This window comes from Protopterus annectens, chromosome 5.part0 (genome assembly GCF_019279795.1).
Source record: "Protopterus annectens isolate FY-2018-M chromosome 5.part0, PAN1.0, whole genome shotgun sequence".
In the NCBI taxonomy this organism is placed as follows: domain Eukaryota; kingdom Metazoa; phylum Chordata; order Ceratodontiformes; family Protopteridae; genus Protopterus; species Protopterus annectens.
The window spans coordinates 1,106,275,944-1,106,295,469 of NC_056735.1; the positions used below are offsets into that span (position 1 = coordinate 1,106,275,944).

General features: G+C 38.2%; 1 protein-coding gene across 1 annotated transcript in view; it reads right to left on the bottom strand.

The window, feature by feature from the left end:
* Positions 1 to 19,526, bottom strand: part of SGCG (sarcoglycan gamma) — a 1,610,081-nt gene that overhangs the window by 815,427 nt on the left and 775,128 nt on the right. The window lies entirely within an intron of this gene.

The window sequence follows — 19,526 nt, forward strand, 5'->3', positions numbered from 1 at the left end:
TCTGTGTTTATAGAAGTTTATTTTGCTGCTTCTTTCAACTGGCTGAGTGGTCTTTTTGCTTATATTTTTTTAAATTGTGGTATTGTATAATTACAAAAATGTCTGCCAGTGAACAATGCTTGCTTACATACTGATAGCTTATAGTTTGCTTTAAAACAGATATATTTTAGGATAACAACACAACAACAACAACAATAATAATAATCAAAGTTCTTAACTGGCTAGAACTATTGCATACACTTACCTGCACACAGGTACTGATAATTCATAAACTAACCAACAAACAAAAACAATGCCCAAGCCATGAATAGCTCAAACACCCCTAACACAAATCTTCATTCTGGAAACAAACTGATAAATTATGATTTCAAAATCCAAATATTTAGCGGGTAACACTTTATTCTCTAACTTTGTCGCTAGTTAGTGAAACTTGCTTCCATTTTCATTAAGACAAACTGCAAACCTAAATTCCTTTAAAACTGATATCAAGTATCATCTTGTATGTACCTGTCTCTGCTCTTATGAAACTCCTGGCTAAGATTATACATTAACATTCAGCAGCACAGCACTTGGCATCATATCCTGGGTAATGGAGCCTACATTCCTTCTCAATATTCCATGTAATAATATGCTGCGTTTTTTATTCTGAATATTTTATTTCATTCTACCTTAGGTCTTCTTAGGTTCCTGACCCAGAGACTCCCCATACTCTGGAAGAGACTGCTCATACATGTCAAGCAGAGCTCCTCCTTGGCCATCTTCAAAAGGAACCTTGACAATTGGATGGGAGATAGGAAATTCACCCTGGGGATCACGTCAGTCACCCTGCTAGACAGGGGTCCAGGGAAGTAAATACTTTGGGAAGAAATATCCAGGGAATTGTTATGGCTAGGCTTGTATAGGCCTTAGGGCCGATAGCCTAGTACCAACCTATGAACCTATGAACCTATCGAATATATATATTTTTACATTATAATTTAGATTGCTATTCTATGTACATCTGAATATCCTATGTAATGCTGTGCAATGTTTCCTCTCAGATTATCTGAGCTGAACTCTTTTAATTTATTCACTGTAGCTCTCGAGAGATTTTCTCCCTGGGCCTTCATTGAAAAGAGGTTTCTACCCAGTCAGAGCTTCCCAATCAACAGATGTAATAAGTAAATAATAATAATAATAATAATAATAATAATAATAATAAATGCTTTTATGTATGGTCACAAAAAGTCACACAAAAAATAGAAATTGCTTGGACAGATTTAATGGTATTCATTATATGCCCGATTCAAGTGGAAAATTTGACAAAGTGCCAATATATTAATTTCAGCTTTAAAAGTAAACACATAATGAGGCCAACCTTTGATTAAGTGATGTCATATGGCGGGATCACAGATTCCGTTTCAAATCATGTAGTCTTAAAGGGGCACTATCTCAGATTTTTTTGCTAGGGGAGTTTGTTTACATTTTAGTGTTGTGTAAGTCACATGCTCACCTTGAGGCAAGGTTTTCAAAGACCCTATTTAGCATACGGCAGGTCAGATTACACAAACTCTCAGTGGTGGGGGTTGTTAGAGGAAGTGCTAACAGTTTACAGTTGAAGACTGTCCTTTTGTATTTTCCTTCCCCCACTCATGAGCAATTAGATTTGTAGAATGACTGGATTTTACTCAGCAAGCAATGCCGTCTTGTCACACACAAACCTGGAGTGTCATTTATGTCTACTTTACTATGTACTTGTTTTGGTAAAACTGTGTCTAATTATTCAAGCCTAGGCAATAGTAATTTTGTTTCATGCTTGTTGCTACAAATCTTTTCCCCTCCAGTGGCAATTATTTTTCATATGGTCTGTTATTAGTGTTGCTTGTTAGTGTGTGTGTGTGTGTGTTTATGTAGCTGCACTTTTCTAATCATACAGATTTTCCCTCATTTTACAGCACAACATTGCTTTGGAAAGTTATGCCTTGCAAAGAAACCTGTTGCATAGCAAATGTCCTAATATTGTAAAAGAATAAAATATTTTGCATATTTTCTCTAAAATGTTATGCAGCTTTGGAAATGAATCTAATCACTGTTCTAAAAGTATTTTCTCATTAGCTGATGCTGTATGTTGCCCTTCAGAAATCACACCATAACTGTTTGTCTAATAGTGATTCCATCCTACTAAATTTCTTTTCTCACTTTCCCTGCAATTCATTGTGTTAAAATGTTTTGAGCTTTCACACCTTTCCTGAATGTTTGACTGAGGTACAGTTAGTTTACAGTGATAAGCATTTGAAAGTAGAAGCAAACACAGTCTATACATTTCCCCATATACTTTTCAGTAACTTTCCTAGTGTATTACAGTAGGTTAATTACAGGGGTACTTTTTTACTAAGGCAGTAAAAAATAAGTGCTGCAACCAAAATCTCGTGTCATCGACAACACTATGTTATGACAAGCTATAGTAGCGATTTTTCTATGTATGTATGTAACACATAATCTATGTTTATATTCATGTGGTTTGAAAACAGCAGTCTCTACATGTGTTACTCACAGACGTGCAATTCAATGCATTCTTTAACATCTAGGAATTCTGTATACATTGCATATCTGATAATGCAGGTCTTTTAGTGAAACTATGTATGCAGTGCACTTAACTGTTTTAGAAGTGCATTTTAATGTTACTACTGTATTTGCAAACTCATACTTCTAGATAGCAAACTGGCTAATGGGCATAACCAACTCTATTGTTTGGGAGGCATGCTCTCTTCAAAAAGAGTATTTACCTGTGGTATCCCTGCGCTATCCCCCATTCATCAATTCAAGGACCACTTTTATTTACTTCTATAATGTTAAGGTTGACATCAAGAATCTGTAGCTGACCAAGTTTGGAGTTGTCACTACCTCACTATCTGACTTCCAGACTTTTCAGGAGAGGCTAGCGCACAGCAATAAGTGGTGCCTGGACCACAGCCTAAAACTAGATGCCACGAAATGCAGCACAAGCACTATGTCTTTTGTCAAAACTGACTCAGCCATTAGGGACCTGAGCACTTTCATTGACAACTGGGTATCTTTTGATCATTATTTATGTACCTACAAATGTTAGGAAATCCTTTTACCTAATCACCAGGGGTTATTAATAGAGTATAATGTTCCCTATGGGATGTACTTCTCTAAGCACATGACCTTGAGAGACTGTATTATTTTCTCATTATAATAATTAAGTATATGTCTTTCTTGAGCTACTCAGACTTGCCTTAAAGCACTTTGTCTTTTAGACTATGGAGAGGTAATCTCTGTCTAAGCTGCATAGCCTCAAAGGATCCAATCCACTGTTACCTGCTGCACATCCCCAGAACTAGTAACATCCTAGACACCTGCTCAAGATAAGTCATCTTCTACCATAACATAAATAGGTCCTGCTGGTAAAATAGCTATAAATCCTAGAGAATCCCCTGTTAACAAGATAAACTTCCTTTGGATATAAAGCAAAGGAGCTCCCTGACCCTCTTTAAGCATAACCTGGATCCATAGATGGTCAGTCATAATGGTCCCTGAAGCCATTACTGAAAGGAGCCTAAAACTAGGTATAAATTAGTCTTGGCAATGGGTACTTACAATATGGGATAATGTGGCTAGGCTAGCAATGTGCCTCTGGATCAATAGCCTGCTGTTAACCCATGAATCTGGATCAATAGCCTACTGTTAACCCATGAATCTATAAACCTAAATGTGCACACTTCTTTCATTTTGCCATCACCACATGCTAGCAAACCAGTATCCTTGACATACCTCTAAACCTGGAAACATCAAAAATCTGGACAAGACCCATGACAAATAGGTACAACTCTGTATGCTGCTTAACATAAAATTTGCATACATAATTACATAACCCCGCCCACTACAATGGAATTGTGGGATACACACTTTCAAACGAAACTGAAGAACAGACAACCAAAATATGGCACCAGAGTCCCCCTACAGCCATTCCAATGTCCCATTACCTGGCTATTTTGCCCCATTTACCATAAGCACTAATATGAATACTGCTTTACTTCTACAATTATTATTTGGATTTTATTTTTACATTTTATAGCACAATGCACAAACACTAAGACATCTGCTTAACAAAGCATTATTGTCTCACAATGAAAACAGACTTAGCATAAAACATTCTCTGCCCTTGAAATTCACATTCATTGAAACAGCATTGAAACCCATGCCACATCCAAAGAAAATGCATCTGGCCAGTGGTGGATAAAGATTACCTTTGGGCTGTTTTCAAAATTCAAATCATAGGCCTTTTGCACACACAACAAGAAACATACACATGTTCTTCGATACACCTTCCTGCTTTATTAAATTATATTCCTCGTATAATTCAGCACACTTGTTACACTTGGAGCACTTTTAAATTTATTGTTTGAACATTTTTCCAGTAGGAAATGAAACAAAATGCATGAACCAATAATGACAAAACTGCCCAATTCAGAACATTTCCATCAAAAAGTACTTGAACATTTTTCCAGTAGGCAATGAAACAAAATGCATGAACCAATAATTACAAAACTGCCCAATTTAGAACATTTCCATCAAAAAAGCCTACTTCCACACATACACACGCACACACACACACACACACACGTATGTATGTATATATATATATATATATATATATATATATATATATATATATATATATATATATATATATCAAATAGAATGACAGCAGTGTAAGCCACAGACATCTTGCATAGCTTCTCGAACTTATTTTCAATTTCAGTTTTATGCTTGACTTACTCTGATTTGTGTTATCAGACCAACTCAATAGCTGTAAAACGCACAACAAAATAAACTAGACAAACTGCATGTTTCAAGACTTCCAGGTTTTACTGACAGACCCTCTCCTATATTCATCCTGAAGCATCAAAACTATCATTGTAATCCAGGTGCTGTTAACTGGCCACTCTTGCTTCTCCACTGTCTGCAGTGGAAAAATGCATGTTTTATCTTGAATGCTGGAAAATGTACTCTACTTGTTTAAAAATATTTCTTATAATACAGCACAGAACAGAATTCTGATTTTCTGTTCCTGAATTTGGGGTAATGATATTTGTTGTTCTTTCCACTAAGGCACAAATGCCCTTACACATGACATTTTCTCACTTCTGTTGCTACACCCTTGACTTGTTACACCCACCCCACCCCCTTTAAAAGTACCACACAGTGCAGTATCAGCAATGCAGCTACATACTGTGGGAGTGGAACCCACAGCCTCTTACACTGAAAGCAAGTATTTAACCTGTTATGCTATTAACAATGCAAGCAGACAGCATAAGCGACACTAAACGTCTCTTTCCCTGAAGTTCTCAGCTCCTTGTAAAATCTACTCAACACACAATTGTATCTCTCAAATTTGCAAAACAAGAAATCTGTAAAAAGCCAAAATTTACTGAGGGGAAGGGGACAAAAGCCCAAAAACATTCTTTTAAACATTGCTTGCATAATTTTGGAAAGTTGCTAGAATAAAATGCTATGTTACCACCATACATTTCACTGCCAAATCTTGGACTCAGGACCCTGTGCACTATAGTCAGAGCAATATACCACTATGCCAAATCAGCAGTTTCCTGAGCAATGCAAAGACTGAAACTTAAGTGGCTATCATTTAGTGAATTCAGTTCTCACTTCTCATCATAACTCTCAACCTCTTAGCACAAAAAAACTGGACAAAGCCAATAATGGGGGAATACAGCCATACTGATCTTATAAATGTAGCAAAAAAAAAAAAACAAAACTGGACAAAGCCAATATTGGGGAAATGCAGCCATACTGATCTTATAAACTTAAAAAAATGCTAGAATGAAAAGTTTGGTGTTACCATTTCTTTTCTAAAGAATATGAAGTCTGAAATGCAAATGTCTGTCATTATTTAGTGAATTCAATCCTACATGCAGAAACCACAGATTTTATGAGAAACAGAACAAAATATGGGGCATAAATGTGGAAAAAGTTATCATTTCTTTTCTGAAGAATATGAAGTTTGAAATTCAAATTATTTACTGAATTCAATCCTAAATGCAGAAACCACAGATTTTATAGGTTCATAGGTTGGTACTAGGCTATCAGCCCTAGAGCCTATACAAGCCTAGCCATAACAATTCCCTGGCTATTTCTTCCCACACTATTTACTTTCCTGGACCCCTGTCTAGCAGGGCAACTGACGTGATCCCGGGATGAATTTCCTTTCTCCCATCCAATCGTTAAGGTTCCTTTTGAAGAGGGCCAAAGAGGCACTCTGCTTGACATGTATGAGCAATCTATTCCAGAGTCTGGGGAGTCTCTGGGTCAGGAACCTATCCTTCCAGCATGTTTTGTTTATTGTGATGACAAGGTTTAGATCCCTGAAGCATGTGGCTCTAAGGGATTGGGATTTCTTTAAGTGTAGCATGCCCAACAGCTCTGGGTTTGACATAGCCTTGTATGTTAAGCAGAGATCGCCTCTGAAGAGACGATATGCGACAGAGTATAGCTGGAGTTTTTTTAAGGCAGTCAGCATAGGGTATCTACTTTAGGCCTGTGATTCTTTTAGTGAGGTATTTCTGCGGACTTTCCAGTTGTTGCAGATGTCTTGAGAGGTACATACCAAATGGGGCATTGCATTCTATAATGGGTCTAATGAGGGATGAGTACAGTGAGACAATTACCTCCTTTTTTCTGGATGAAAAGCCCTTAGTGATGAGGTGTGCCACATAGACGGATTTCCTGACTGTTGTGGTGATGTGGTTATCGAAGGTGAGACCACTCTTCACCTGTGTCCCTAAGTCTCTTATCACACTTTTGGTGTTTAGTGTACTGCCACCTATATGGTAATTCACGAGTACATGTTTTTTCCCAAAGGGGATAACTATACATTTCTCGGCATTGAGCTTGAGCCCATGGCTCTGGCACCAACCATCTGTTTCTTTAGGGCCCTTTTGTAGAGTATCCACATCATTTGGGGATTCAATAATGGCTCCCAGTTTGCAGTCATCTGCAAACTTTGTTAGCCAGAGTCCCTTAGTGTTGGCCTGTACTTCAGAGAAGTAGATGCCAAACAAGAGCAGTCCCAGGACTGAACCCTGAGGTACTCCACTTGTCACTTGTCTGGAGCTGGATTTGGAGTCGGCTACTTTTACAGTGTGGGTTCTATAAGTAAGCCAGTTAGCAAGCCATTGGGTGACGTAGGGATTAATGCCCAGCTTAGTAAGTTTATCTATGATTCCAGAGTGGGGAGTGGTGTCAAAGGCCTTGGCAAGGTCTAGATAGGCTGTGAGGACCACCTTACTCTTGTCCATGGCTCTGAAGACTGATTCGAAGAAGTCAATCAGGTTCAGGAGACAAGCTCGGCCCTTCACGAACCCAAACTGGGTGGGGTCCAGTGTTTGAAGGTTGCCAATGTCTTTATTTATAAGTTCCATGATAATACGCTCCATGGCCTTGCAGATAAGGCTCGTCAAACTGATGGGATGGTAGTTTCCGTGATCTAAGGTGGATCCCACCTTGTGGAGTGGGATAACTGTAGCTCTGCGCCACTCAGTGGGCACAAAACCTGAGGTGAGGCTATGATTAAACATGACACTTAGGTGAGGTGCCAGTTCATATTTTAGTTCATGTGGTACACAGCCAGAGATGTCATCTGGTCCCATGGATGCTATATTCATAGCTTTAGAGAGAGCGTTTTTTACCTATGAAACTTATGAGGAACAGAACCAAATATGAGGCATAAATGTGGAAAATGTTTTCAGAAGGGGTGGTGGGTAGGGACCTTAGGCTCTTGTTACCTGCACCCAAGGTACAAGGTTTGAGCCTCACTACCTCCTCTAGCCATCAGGTATATTTACGTGGGGCATTACACACACACACACACACACACACACACACACACACACACTGCTTCCTACCTTTCCAGTTGCCAGCAAGCAGCTCTTCCTCCGTACAGCATATCTTATTAGGCAGGCAGCATAGAGATACCCAGCTCATCATTACTCCCATTGCAGTCATCCAGCCTTGCTTGCAGTTTCAAATAGCTGTTCGCATCCTTGCAGTTTTCAAACGGCTGCTGTTTTTTCCGTTCCCGTACATGCCTCCCTTGCTGTTCTGTTCCCACCAAGGATTTCAGAAGCATTTCATCAGGAAATGCATGCACGTTGAGCTTCAACTCAATTCCGTCAGGATGTTTCACAGAGCTGACGTCATCATGTATGTGATGACTTCAGTTCAAAAATCCAGGAAATAAATTTTAAAATACAAGCGTCGGGTAACTCGGAAATTAAGTGGTGCCACTCGGGAATCATGGCATTCCATTTTCTGGACACCAAAACTCATTTTTACCAGGTAATTTGGTACAGTTGGGAGGTATGATCCTTGATCAGATCCATGAATGGTATTCACAAGTCTTTTACCCACTTCTGTACATCTGCTACATGATAGCATCACATAACACAGTGTTGTTTAGTTCAGAGAAGTGTCAAAACCTAAAAAACATATCCAGATGGAGTATCGTCATCCTGGAAGACTTAGTAGGACATGACTGAGCAACAACATTTACATAAGGCCTGCCTGTACACTTTTGGATGACCAAAACCATACAAGCACACCCCAACCCCTGAATGAGACATAGTCTACTCACACAAAATGCATTGTCTTGACAACTAGACTGCAGATCTCATGCCAGTGACAGAACAGTGTTCCCACTCAATACGTCACCTCTGGTGATTGCTGTCATTGGTATGCATTGATGATAAGCCCTACAGTGCTACACCCCATATCTGAATGCATCAAATGAAAACAAGGACATGTTGTCTCATTCCAAGTATAGAACTGCCATCACCTTGTCAAATGTCCACAGCAGTATACACAAACTATGACCAATGTGATAATGTCACATTTAGGTCTGTGCAAATGTCTGACATCATGCTGAGGAACAGGTAAACATTAAAGGGTAACAGAGCCATAATGATGTATTATGGAATACAGCATTATGACAGGTAGTACAACATTCATACTCTGTATACATAATTTTCTGTCAATTCACTTTCCCAACTACTCAGATAGTTCTGATGTTATCCTTGTATCATGTGTAATTATACTTTTAGTACATATGGGTGCTGACTAGCCTGCATCCCATTACTGTACTGTCCCTGTCTTTCCCTCTGTTATCCATACCCACATTTGTGTAACTACCTCTAAATGTAATCAATAATGTGTTCTGAGCTACACACACATACACACACACACACACACACACACACACACACACACACACACACACACACACATATATAATATATATTTATACTTATACAGAATGAGTAATCATCAATGAATATGTTCGAAACACAGCAACATCAAACAGACTCATTGGTGAATATCATTATCTCCACCTAAAGCTTACAAAATAGTAATGGCAAATGTAAAACATAATTTATGAATCCCTTTGGACTTACATAGTTAAATACATCTCCATATATAATTAGATACACATACATACAAATCTGTATGTATGTACACATGCATGTACGTATGCAAATCTTTACTTTTTTTGCCTGAGTAGTGTAGGTGGATAGGCCTGTGTGCATGCATGCACATATGCAATTTTCTTTACATATGTATATGTATAACAGACATGGTTGACACTAACATGCATATTCAAACATACCAAAATAAAATATTTTTACATTCACCCACAAATATAATGTTTATGAAAGTATATACTAATCATCACACAAATTTTCTTACTCCCATGATTGTGCTACAAATATATCTGAATTTGATACGCCCTACATGATAACACTGCAAAGTTTAGCCGTACACAGTGTGCTATTTTTAATTGCTGACTACCCACCTACTGTGTTTTATGTTCTGTAAGAGTACTAACAATGTACACAGATTACACAGTACATGTAAACAAACATTTGTGTATTTTAGTAAAAAATTAAAACAGATTTGTACTGTACTCTCTCACGTACCATGAAACAAACTTAATCTCTATATGAAATCATTTCATTTATTCCCATCATTTAGCTATTTGTTTGTTTACATACTCATTTCAGTTTGCTAACCATGTTAGTGGACTGCTGACAGACTTCTTTTAGTCACAACCTGACCTCCACTGTACAAGAAGCAAACAGAAAATGGAAAATAGAATAAAGTACTATACCACTTTCTGAAGGAATGTCAAACAGTTTAGCACAATGTAAAGTGGAATTCAAGCAAAATGACAGATTCAAAAAAATAAGAAATGGAAGTGAGGGCAAACTAGAGCTGTAACAGACCAAAACAATAAAACTGGATAGACAGTGTGAGACTAGATCAGGAAAATTTAGAAAAAAATTATCTAAAGACATTGCACATGATAAAAAGTAATTTTATATCAATATACAAGATACAGTAGGGCTGAAAACATACAAACTGTGTAGATTGTAAAATGTATTCTGATACTCACAAAATCTTATTCAAAACAGTTCTGGCTGCACAAAGGTGGTGACCAATTGTGCTAATAACATCCCATTAACTTCAGACACTGAAATTAAAGTACATTTACACTGAAAAATAAATATGCACATTGGACACAAAGTACCGAGATGAAATAGAGTTAGTAACAATGACCTGAGAACACTTCAGCATGAACTTACAGTATCATTTTATTTGTTATTCATCAGGTCATTAAGGTATGAGGAGATCCCTCCGGACTGGAGACATGCACTTGTTCAACCCATATTTAAGGGCTAGGGAACAGGACAAACAGTCAGAGAGACCCGTAAAAGGACAAACCCAGAGTCACTGAGATCCATAAGTTACAACTGGAGACCTACACATGTTCAACCTATATTTAAGGGATGGGGGACAGTACAAACCCAGAGTCACAGAGACTCATAACTTAAGATTGGAGACATGCATGTGTTCAACCCATGTTTAAGGGACAGGGGAACAGGGCAAACCCATAGTCACAGAGGCCCATAACTTTACCGTTTTAATGTATCATCAGAACTGAAAAGACTAGGACTTGAAACTTTAAGCATACATGCGCTAAAAATAGATCTATAAAATAGATCTATAACTACCTGCACATGATGTTCTGTAATAATACAATGATGGTTATACGTGACAAATTGTTCTGTGGTGTAATTTATATAGACAAAACATCGGCCTCTGATAAGATCATACACAAAACAATGATCAATACATTAGAACAGCTATTTACTGATGTAATTTTGATAAGCTGGATAGCTGCATGGTTTACTAATAGGATATGACAAAGACAAATTAATTGGACAGGTGTATCTCTAGGTTACAGTCAGGGTGTCCAATAGCAGTCTCACTCAGGCCCATGCCTCTTTATGTTGCATCTTTCTGATCTTTTTCATTTCTGTTGCTCTATTGTCTGCATTCAGGTAACTTTAAATAAGTAAACAGACTGCATCTGTCACAGGTAGGACAAAATAACATGGCTAATCCAAACCATTTGGGCATGGGCATAATATGTTAAACTTATCAACAGCAAAGCCTATGAGATTGGAGAGACATAGAATGAAGTGTGAGTATTTAATACAGCACATGGTTATTTAAAATAAGGATTAATTTACGAATAGGGGGATATGGGCAGACACATCGCTTTTAGGGGGGGGGTTCTGATCATATCAGCAAATTGGTTAATGATCATTTTTAAAACTCTAAGCTGTAAAAAAAGATTTATAAAGTCTAGGAAATCAGAAACAATCAAATGATGGATTCTAAGTTACACCAGATCCATATTAAGAGTATGGAATAATACTTTAGATACCTTATAATAAAATTAGCATGAGTAAATTGAAAAGAGCACAGTGAAAATATAGCAAGGGCCTTCAAGGATGTGAAGGTTTAAGGTATTACAAATGATTAAAATATCTGACCTTTTATCTTCATCTCATGTTGAATATTTAAGTTGAGACCTTAAGTAGTGAGTGGTTAAGAGACAACTACCTCTAGGAATGTTTGGAGTTATCAAAGAGTAATAGAGAATCATCAGAGAATCTGTGTAGGAGATGATATAGGAATGAGTGATGTAATAACTTGTTCTCTGAACGAGTAGCTAACACATGGAATAACATTTCTAATTATGTTAAAGCAAGCACTACTTTAGAATTTTTGAGACTGTTTTCTTCACTTATATGGAAATTATTGTTCTGGTACATTTGCAAGCTAGAAGGGCATTACTGCCCATGCCTAAAAATTTGTATGTATGTACAATGTTTATTTTACATTTTTTTATTTTACATTTGTTGACCGGGCTAGTCCAACTGGATACATGTCCTTTTTCAGTGGAGGCCCGAGGAGAAAAGCTCCAAGTACACAAAACATTTAATATCACAAGTTTGTTAGATCTACAGTACAATAATGTATCACAATACATTAGGAAAAATAAGATTGGTACATAGCATAATGGGACTTAATTATATTCAAATGATAAGAAGGAAAATACTAGAGAGGAGGTAGGGAAATTAAGGATAGTAGAGACATCTTCAGGATAAGACAAGACTTGTAAGGATAGTTAGGTAGGTGGGTTATGTTGTGAGGCTAAAGAGTAAAAAGGACAGTTTGTAAAGCAGTTCTAAGAAATAGGTTTTAAGTTGAAAGTATGAAGGAAAACAGGGTAGTACTTAGGAAAAGCAAGAGAGGAGAGATTAGTCAGGGTTATTACAAGAACATAACCAGTGGTTGGAGAGGAAATGTTTAAGGTTAGATTTGAATAGAGGGAGAGATGTAATAGCTGTAAGGTCAGTAGGTAAGTGGTTCCATATTTTCCCAACAAAGTTAGAAAAGAGAGAGTCTCCTGCAGAGTTATAAGAGAAAGATGTTTGCATCTGCATTTTATTAGTAGAGCGTAACTTTTTTAGGTTAGAATATGGTGTTATGAGTGTGGAGAGAATTGGGGTGTTATTGGGTTGATGAAGGACTTTATGGGCAATAATAAGTTGGTTGGATTGTAAAAGGTGAGGTAACTCTAGCCAACCTAGTTGTTTAAGGTTCTGACAGTGATGTGTCCTATATGGTGAGTTAGTGGCAAACCTGGCAATGTTATTATATGATTTGGCTAGTTTCTTAAGATTGTTTTGAGACAAGTTGGTGTAAATGGGGAGGCATATAATAGGGTAGAGATTAAGTGAGTTCTTGCAATTGTAGTTCTGGCTAGTGGAGTAAGAAATTGTTTGATTCTGTACAGGGATCCTAGTTTTTTGTTAGTAGATTGTATTGTAGTGTGTATGTGAGTGTTGAATTTTAGTTGGTTATCTATTGTGATACCAAGGAGTTTGGTGGTAGTCTCAGGAGATATAATCGTACCATTATTAGATTTCAAGGTAAACTGAAGAGGGGGAGATGAGTGTGAGGGTGTAAAGAGTAATAATTTGTTTTTTTTTTGGGTTGAGAAGACAATGGTTTAAGAACCATTTTTCTATAGTGGTGAATGATTTTTGCGTGAGAGAAAGAAGTTCAGTTTGGGAAGACGCTGAACAAATGATTGTGGAGTCATCAGCATATTGTATGCAGGTGGAGAAGGGAACAGAGAGATGTAGATCATTGATAAAAATGGAGAATAGTAGTGGACCTAAGATAGAGCCCTGTGGGACTCCTAGGGATGTAGGAAGAAGTTCAGAAAGATTATTCTGCCAGAGTACAGCTTGTTTTCGGTTATCCAGGTAGGATGTAAACCAGTTCAGGGCAGAATTATCAAGAGATAGGGACTTTAGAAGGTGGAGTAGAAGTTTATGGTTGACCATGTCGAAGGCCTTAGAAAGGTCTACAAAGAGTGCTGACGACAGGGAATTATTGTTGCGATTTTTGTTGATACAGTTGGTAAAGGAAAGAAGGGCAGTGGTAGTACTGTGGAAAGGACGAAAGCCATGCTGACAGTTGGATAAGAGATTATGGTGGATAAGGTGGGAAATTAATTGTTTATGGATACATTTTTCCATAATTTTGGCCAGGGGAGATAGTAGAGCTATGGGACGGTAGTTTGAGTAATCAGCAGAATCACCTCCTTTGTGAATAGGAATAATATGTGAGATTTTCCAGATAGATGGAATAGTACTTTCTTTAATTGTTCTATTAATAAGTATAGAGATGGGGTAGGCAATAGCTGTGGCACCTAGTTGGAGGTATTCCCTGGTAAATTGTCAGCTGAGGGGTAGAAGGTTTAAGTTTTTGAAGTAAGGAAGAGATATAGGAGGTGGATATTGGTTCTAGGTGGAATGGAGGGGTGTGGGGTTGGTAGCGGCAAGTTGGCAGTATCTGGATTTTGTTGATTAGCTAAATTTTGTACAGCTGAAGTAAAGAAAGTATTAAAAGCATTTGCTGTTTGTGTAGGGTCATTAGTGTTGGAGCCAAGTGGATGTGGTGTGTCTAGTTTACCTGGGGATATGAGCCTGTTAATAGAAGTCCAGAACTTCTGAGGTTGTTGAAGGGAAGATTTTTGTAGTTGGATGTAGAAGTTCTTTTGTCCTGTAGGATAGCTTTTTTTGTTATGTTTCTTTGTTGCCTGAAATGTTGATGATCAGTTATGTGTTTCGAGGTGCGCCATTTTGCCCAGGATTTATTCCTGGATAGGATAAGTTTTTTAGTCTGGCTTGTGAGCCATACTGCTGGTTTATTTTTCACTCTGATGTTACGGATAGGGGCATGATGGTCAAGGATTGTAAGGAAGGTATTATTGAAATAGGATACTGCTTCATTAATTGGAAGGGACTTGAGAGGTTCCCAGTTACAGTGTTTAAGTTCGTTTAGGAACAGTTTCTGGTCAAAGTGTTTTTTACTGCGTGCAGTTCTAACTGGGGGGGAAATATTAACATTTGTTTTATGTCTAATTATGTATATTAGAGAGTGGTCGCTAAGGTCATCAGGTAGGGTTCCTGTTATATAATTATCCTGTGGACGATTTGTTAGTATCCAGTCCAGGATACTTTCTTTGTTATTATATTTGTTGATTCTAGTTCCAGAATTAATGAGTTGTGTAAAACCATGCAAATTGATCAGAGAGGATTGATTGGCATTATTGCATAGGTTCCAATCAGTGTTAACGTCTCCTAGTAGTAAGGTTTCTTGTGGGTAATTGAGGGAAAGACAACTTAGTAGGTCTTCTAAGTTATTTTGATTGTTACCTGGTGGGAGATAAGTGCAGATGATGTTAACTGATTTCTGGTAGTTTAGTTGTAGTTTTGAAATAATTATTTCTGCATTGTTATCAGAATGTAATTTATGGTTTATTTTGTTGATTTGTAATCCTGCTTTATAAAGTATTGCTACCCCCCCACCTTTTTTCTTAATGCGGTCCTGTCGAATGATATTGTAACCCGGGGGAATAATTTCCATATCTAGTATTGTTGGTTTAAGCCATGTTTCAGTTAAGCATAGGATGTCGAAATGGTGAACTTCTAGGAGAGCATGGACTTGAGTAATTTTGTTGCAGATACTACGAATATTAAGATGTGCAATTAAGAGTGATTTAGAGTATTGGGCTGATAAACAGGGGGTTGAATGAGACTGTTTACTGTTAGAATAGGATAAGTGAAACTTAGGGCCTGGGTTAGGATGAATGTCTCCATCTATTAGGGAGTGGAATAGAGTAAAAGTGTGATATTGGATAGTTTTAGAGTAATAGTTAAGTAACTTTCGATTGTTAAGAATAGAATATTTAATATGGGTAAGTCGATGGTATTTAGCTTGGGTGTAGCAGGGGTTGGAGGTGGAATTAGAGAAGCTTATGTGAGAGACAGGAAGAGATATAGTAGCACCTTTGGATGGGATGAACAGAGTGTTGAGAAGGGGATGTTCATAGAAAGTAAGGAAGTAGGTTGTGGTAAAAGAAGTCAGCAATGAGAATGCTAGTACATATTGGGATAGGTTAGGCATGATAAGAAGAGGTAAAAATAAGTATAGGTAGAGATAGGAGGAAAAAGGGGCTATTACCTGTGAGAAGGAGATGAGATAATAGGTGGAGGAGCTATATCTAGTGGATGTGGAGATATGAGAAAGGTGTGGCTAGTAGCAAGTGAGTGGTTGGTTGGAAAATAGAGGGGGAGTGGTTAAGAGGGTATAAAGGTAGACGTACTGGGGCGGGTGGGAAATGGGGGCAGGGTAGGGGAGCGGAGTGAGCCCGAAGGGCGAACGGAGTGGGAAGATACCAGAAAGTGGAGTACAGCAGGAAACAATCAGTGATTGGGAAGAATTAACAGGTAAGTCAGTGGGTTAGAGAGATAGTGTGAGGTAGCTAATGTGTAGATATATAATATGTAGAAATACTGGTGTCTAAAGTAACAAGGTAAGGTAGGAGAGGGTAGGTTAAAAAGCAGATCTGGGTGTGTGTAAATATAAATGTGTAAATGTGTAAATGTGTAAATATAAAAATCTGATTAATAGAGTGGCTATGTGACACATACATTTTAGGTGCAATGGTATTCTTTAAACTAATGAGTGTATATGACAGATGTCTTCAGTTGTCGTGACTGATCAGCAAATTGTCTTTTTGCATCAAAATATCACAGTTGCTATTTACACTGTTTCACTGTACAAATGTTACATTATATCAAAAATAGTTATGTATACCTAGATATGTCATTAGTTGCCAAACAGTCAAACAAATAAAATCATGACTTCACCTGAAACCTGTGTGTCTGCTTGCTTTGTTTATTTATTTTGTAAAATAAATAGTCACAATTTAACATGGAATATGTGTGTCTGTGTACTTATTTATGTATGTATCTATGAATGTAAGTTTAAATTGTACTAGCTGGTTCTAATTAGAAAAACAATGACTGCCTAGTCAATATGAATATACATGCAAAAAAAAAATCATTTCTTGTGATTTCATGACATTTCAGTTATAACTGAAGGCATACCTCTCAGGCTGTGAGTATAGAGAGAAAAGACTTGACAGAAACATTTAATTGGCTAAAGTAGTTGAGTTGCCAAAGTCCAAGATCAAAGAATAGTGAACAGTACCTTTACTCAAAATTGTTAACGACTACAATAAGTTACAAGCAGACGACAGAATCCACATGGCTCTGAGATGACAGGTTACTCCCCCAGGAAATGCCCTGTATGATTTCTCTTCCAACTATCATTCAAGAACAGGTCCACACTGCACTTTCTACATCTAAAATACAGCATTAATGAGTGGATGATATCCACGCATGCCTTCTAAATAGCGTGAAACATGACCTGTCAGGCCTGCTAGAATCTCTGTTCAACCACAGCCTCCAGACAGCCTTAATCCCTAGGGAATGGAGGACTGCAACTGTCATTCCACTACACAAAGGTAGACCATCAACTGACCCAGGGAAATACAAACTCATAAGTTTCTCTAATCTTACATGCAAGGTCATGAAAAGAATTATCATGGGTCTGATGACCAAAGACATGGGAAATCCTAAAAAAACTGGGCCCATCCCTGTTTGGTTTTGTCAAGGGCAATTAACGCCTACTAAACCCGGTGAACGTCTTTGAGAAGGTCACTACAGCCAAGGATGAGGGCAAAATAGTGCCTACTACCTACCTCAACCTGGCGCAGGCATTTGAAATGATAACTCACTTGGGTATTTTAGACAAACTCCCTAATTTAGGTACAGATCCCTATGTCAGCTGATAGATAGTTAAATGGCTCACAGATAGCACACATTAAGTTAAGGTGGGGGAATCCACCTCCACCAATAGACTTGTTACTAATGGTACCCCACAGGGTTTATACTGGGCTATCTCCGGTTTGGAATATACTTCTCTGAAGTCAAGGTAAATGTAGAGGGTCTTTGTCTGACCATATTTACTGATGACTGCAAGCTGGGTGCAATCAATGAGTTGCCCAAAGATGTAGATATCCTTGAGGAGGGTGTGACCAACAAATAACTGGTGCCAAAACAATGGCCTAAAGTGCATTGCAAAAAAATGCATGATCGTACCCTTTGGAAAAAGGGGTTTAATTTAAACACCAAAACGATCCCCAAAAGTTTTGGGCAGGTATTAACCAACTTCTTCACCCAGGACATCTACTACCCCAACCCATCGAACTACACCCATAAATCCCCAGAAACTGTTGCCACTGCCTTTAATAACTTTTTCACTGAAACTATGCAGTCCTTAGCTAACCAGCTTACTCCCACCCAGTCTAACTCTACCGCTAACACACCCACTTCTCATCCCCCCTTTAACTTCCAACCTACCTCTCTACCACTTTTATCTGATCCCTTATCAAAAAACTAAAACCAACCACCCTTTCTGCTGACCTCCTTCTTGCAGAGTACCTACAAAAAGCTGCCGATGCCATAGCATTCCCCATCTCTATCCTAATCAACAGAACACAAACTGATGGAACTATCCCCTCTATCTGGAAAATATCCCATGTTATCCTACTCCACAAAGGTGGAAGTTCAACAGAACTGTCCAGCTACAGACCCATTGCCATTCTCTCACCACTAACCAAACTAATGGAGAAATGCATTCATAAGCAGCTTATGGACTATCTCATTCAGAATGGTCTGCTTGCCAACTCTCAGCATGGCTTTAGGCCACATCACAGCACCACACCTGCCCTCCTTTCTTTTACAAATACCATATTCCAAAATAAGAACAATAACAGGCTATCTTCAGCCCTACTTCTAGACCTGTTGAAGTCCTTTGATATGGTCAACCACAAATTACTCATCCATTCTCTAAAATCCATCTCCCTAGATAACCATGCTGTTCAGTGGTTCATATCCTAGCTAAATGGCAGACAACAGGCTGTATTATGGCAGGGCAAACTGTCCACCCTGCTACCTCTCACCCTTGGTGCCCATCTGGGCCCTATTCCAGGTCCTCTACTCTTTTCTATCTTAATCAACAATCTTCATACTGCCATCCCCGATGCAACCTGCATTCAATATGCAGATGATTCTACCTTGATCTGTACAGCCTCTTCCCCTTTAGACCAGCAAACTTTAACATAAAACACATTTAACACAGTTGAAAATTGGTTCTCTAATCACTGTCTGTTGTTAAATCCCAACAAAACTAAACTGCTCCTCTCTACCCCCACCAGTAGATCCACCCCATTTTCTTTCCCCATAACATCCAACAACAGTACCTCTATCTCTCCAGAGGACCATACTAAGCTTTTAGGAGTAATAGTGGACAAGGAGTAATAGTGGACAATAATCTCAGATTTGATCTATATATCAATAAAACTATAAAAATCATTAATAAGAAGCTTGGCTCATTATATAGAAGCAAAACTTTTCTAACTCCATTAGCTAGGACTACAATCGCCCGCTCATACCTACTCTCTACCCTTCTATATGCCTCCCCCATACTCTCCAATCTGAGTAAAACTGCACTTAGTGAGCTCTCTCACTGTTACAAACATATTGCCAGATTTGCCATAGGCTCAACATATAGGACACATCACTGTCAAAATCTCAGTCTTCTCGGGTGGCTAGAACTGCCTAGCCTACTTCTGTTCAATCAGCTTATTGTAGCGCACAAAATTCTGTACCACC